Genomic DNA, 4497 nt, shown 5'->3' with positions numbered 1-4497 from the left:
TTGCTTAGATATTCGGAACAGGAAAATTATGATAGATTTCATCAGCCTTAGGACTAGTGGTACATAGAACTCAGGTGACCGATAAGGTCTGTGGGCTTCTTGGTTGTTTTTTTTTCAAGCACATTAAGCAAGTTAATACACGTTTACCGTGTAATATAAAGCAGAAATGATCTAATAAGCAACACTAAATATTGTTTTAAATCAAATAAAAACTTTACATAATAAGATTTATGATCAATGATCTGAAGTAGTGTCATAAATGCTAATCACGATAAACATATTTAAGATCTGTGTACTTCCCTTCAAAATGAGCAAGTCAAATACGTCCAGTTGAACGATTGAAGAAACCAACAAATACATGTAAAGTTATAATCCATTTTCTATGGCACACTACATGATGAACAATGAGTGTGTCACATACAGCAGCCGTGTTAATGGCCCAAGGACCATGTATACAGCAGCCGTGTTAAAGGTCCCCGGACTTCAGCGACCGCATTCGTGTTAACGGACCCGAGACTAACAGACTGTCATGTAACATACATTGATCTGTACGTTATTATTAATAACAACTTTTTCAAAAACGCAACAGAAGTCAAACATTTAGGCATGAGAATGTTAATTAATTGATTTATAATATTAGTAGTCTCATTGAACTAAAGTTTGCTTTCTGTCAAAACAATCAATAACTTAGGGAAACAATCCACGCGATTTATTGGTGGTTCGAAACTCTGATAAATACCATATACATGTAGTGTTACCAAGATAATTACCAGGTAATATATGCTTAAGTGCTGGAGCTATTCTTCTGATCCCTTTTTTCTGTTACATTGTATTTCAATATACATTTTATGCGAGAGGAATATCCCTTGCTCCAATAAAAAAATAAAATACAAAATGACATTTAAAAAAGTTTTATGACAGAAACACAAAACTTATTCCACTGTTTCTTCGTCGTGGCAAAGTGATATATATATATATATGTATGTATGTATGTATGTGTGTGTGTGTGTGTGTGTGTGTGTGTGTGTGTACACAAATGTATTTGATGCCATTTTTCACCATAGTGTTAAAATAAATTTGTAACAAGGTTAAATCTTAATATTTTAAACATATTCACAGACCTATTACTACATGATGTACACAATTCCCTAACCCAATTCCTGGATCATTATATTAACTCTTTGTTTATTTGTTTTGTATCTCTTCCAGAATTTTTCACTGATACGGAGACTTCACCAGCTGTAGGTGAAGTGCCCCATATTTAGTTGAACTTATGCATGGAGCTCAGGTTGCGGTGAGGGTTCTTTGTGGTGTCAACGCCTGTTGCGCCACGGAACATCAGTTTTAAAGACCTCATCCGAAAGACCCGTGACACTCACTCCTAAATACCGAGCGTTTTGGTGAAGGACTCGTGTATACAAATTATTCTAATTTCCAGCATCTCCTCGTGGAAATGATAAATAGACTGACAATTATTCAAGTATATGTCATGGATAATTGTGTGCATACACTGCTGGATAGAAGAATTACATAACAATACAATAGACGCGTCATACCAAACAACCTATATACATGTAAATGATTTAATATGATAATATACATGTGTATGAAGAACAGAATCGTATACAATGACACTCTTCAAGTTTCTTTGTTCGAAAGCACATTTGCCATGTAGGCTCTGGAGTTGAATTCTGGCTCATTCAAATCACAAATGGAGTCTATATAATCGGCTGGTTGTCCTCAAAAAGAAGAAACAATAAAACGTGACTATATGAACATCGGCACCTAGGGTATGAATCACAAAGATAGAACTATCCACTGTAGTTATAAACTTTCATTTCATTAGCAGAGGGTATACAAATATTTGACGTCAATCGTGTTAGATTTAAATATATATGTAAATGAAATGAATACCTTGACAGTTTTATTTTCCCCATATCAAGACACACGCTCACACAGACACACTCACACTTTTTGACTCGTATGGTTAAATTACTCACCTTTATTTTTTAATGGACCGACTAAACCCAAAACATGTTACATTTTTTTTTAAATGATCCTGAATAACGTAGATGTGATGTGCAAGTGTACAGTTACAATACCTAGGAATGCGACTTCGATGTCTCACACTCTACTTCATACAATAAGACCCCGTTCATCTCCCATTTCCTACTGATTTTTTTTTTTAAATTACAGAATGAGAGCAATTATCATAATTTGTATGTAGATAGCTGACCAAGAATTACCTCACTTAGAAATTCATTTTTTGACGTTGGATTTTATTAATGTTGTATAATTATGCGTGCCATAAATATAAAATTTCACTGACAGTGGTAATGACCTTAACAAAACAAAAATACAATATTTCATGCGTACATTTTTCTGAATGTGAAACAAATCCAAATTCCCTATTTTAAAAAGGAAACACAGGTCGAATTGAATTACAAGCTGTTTCAAATTTCAAATCAAACTTCCATATCGATAGGACGGTATCATCATGAGTAGTAACGTACGAGAGAGGCGTTTTCTAGCAGTGAATTGGCGGTCATACAATGGGTAATAAAATCTCGCTGAGATTAGCAATAAGATGCTTTTATATGCATATTGGATTTCGTCAATAAAATATTTCTCTTTAAACCGAATTACTACATTGCTTTCAACCCAGTGACGATGTCCTGGCAATACCCTGGTCAGCATTAAGTATGCAGAGGTGGCTTGAGGTAGCTAAAATATCTACACTCTTAAGCAATGCAGTTACATGAAGGAGATGGTGTCAAGGTCAAGATTACAAATTCAAACCTGTATCACACATTTCTCGATATATTGATTTCTTGACATTCTTCAGATTTTATAAATGAATTCAGCTTACTTTTTATAAAGCTAGAACAGTTCGAAAGAGCACCGTACCTGGAATTCGGCGATCCCTCGATGTCAAAGTCACTCACTACATATTACGCCGCAAATACGAATTTGTTTATGAGTTATCACACAAATTCGGATCTACAGGGTAGACGTAATGGTGAAAATCGACACATGCGCAAAATAATCATCCTTCCCATTAGTAGCAGCTACCAATAACTCCTTCGTTCATCGTGAAATTCCATACCAGTCCGCCATGTTCGATGTCAGCTCTGAAAGGAAAACGTGTTCATAAAATAGGATCCATTAATATGCAACACATTTAATTAGGTGTCAGCTGATGAATGTCCCAAAAGGCTACAGTAACGTGAAACGAAAGAATGAGAACTACCTAATATAAGCCTGCTGAAATGGCAAGGCTATGTTGTTGATTTACCTCGCTAGTTTTTAACACCGTATTTAATTGTCCCCACGGTCCGACACTATAATACAAGCAGTCATTATGGAAAGTGGAAACTTTCTCTAATTACGCACAGAGTTATCTCGTGAATTTGCATGATTATGCATTTTTTCTTGCACATAATTCAGTCTGAACAAAAGAACAAAAACTGCTAGTCTAGTCAATAACTCGCCTGACCCGGTTGATCAATTGTTAAATTTTCCTGGACGCTAATGTTTTTCAAGCAAGAAGTCTAAGTTTTACCTGCCAGTACCTGAGCGCCTCCTCCGACATGTTTCCCGATTAATACAAACGTACACCCTGTGCAGTGTTCAATACCTTTTATTCAAATTCATGCTTAAGAATTCCGTAAGCGTTATCGCTAATTTATAACTGTATAATGTTAAAGAAAATAAGATAAAGGGTCATAAAATACGGCCCTCTCGCGAAACCACTTGATAACGCATAATAAGAGACAAACAAAAGTTGCCAGTCAAATCAGTCCACACTCCTCTTAGGGTGTACAGTGAGGTTATAAAAACTGAATGGAAATTATACCATAAACACTTGAGTCGCTATTAGTATAATATTTACCTGTTTGTCGTCATGGTTTCTGCTCTGTGTACCGGTCTCTTCCGGCGGACGTTTTATGAGGATGGAGGTTCTGTGATGGGTGTTGAAATGAATTGCATGATCATAAAACTTCGTCCGTCAAGTTCATACCTATCTGAAATCTAATCATTAGTACTCGGTGCTAAATAGTTATGACGCCGTATGAAATAATCTTCTAAAGACAATATTCATAAACCATTTGTAGACGATAAGGATATGTCTAGTGTCATTTTAACATTAATAAATTATTATTTTAAGGTTTTGCACTCTAAGATGTAAACCATCGCTGCTATCGTCGAGAATATTTTGTGTCTCCAGAGAATAATTGAAGTATATTCCTAAACATTCAAAGCAGAGACCAGTCATACAACGTGCGACTACCATTTGAAAGCATTGAAACTTTTTAGATTATACATGTATCTTATCACATCCCCAAATATATTTGAACAATTAAAGAAAATAAAATGATGATTTAAAGTCACATCGACATCCCGTGTGGTACAATATATACTGCTTAGTTTGCTTCGGTTTGATATTTTAGAAGTCTAAATGTCGACCTGCAGTTTGACATAAAAAAAACGTTAATA

General features: G+C 35.2%; 1 long non-coding RNA gene across 3 annotated transcripts; it reads right to left on the bottom strand.

Annotated features, from left to right (window-relative positions):
- Positions 1 to 1569: 1569 nt before the first annotated feature.
- Positions 1570 to 4005, bottom strand: LOC125646289 (uncharacterized). Of its 3 annotated transcripts, none has more exons than XR_008796324.1 (2): positions 3893 to 4005; positions 1570 to 3131 (listed from the first exon to the last, which is right to left on the bottom strand). It is a non-coding gene; the product is annotated as an uncharacterized LOC125646289 (long non-coding RNA). The 3 variants fall into 3 exon arrangements; XR_008796323.1 differs by lacking the exon at positions 3893 to 4005 and adding an exon at positions 3563 to 3624; XR_008796322.1 differs by lacking the exon at positions 3893 to 4005 and adding an exon at positions 3251 to 3315.
- Positions 4006 to 4497: the final 492 nt, after the last annotated feature.

This window comes from Ostrea edulis, chromosome 6 (genome assembly GCF_947568905.1).
Source record: "Ostrea edulis chromosome 6, xbOstEdul1.1, whole genome shotgun sequence".
Lineage (NCBI taxonomy): Eukaryota > Metazoa > Mollusca > Bivalvia > Ostreida > Ostreidae > Ostrea > Ostrea edulis.
The sequence above is the reverse complement of the archived record's forward strand: the minus strand, read 5'-3'. Positions and strand labels throughout refer to the sequence as shown.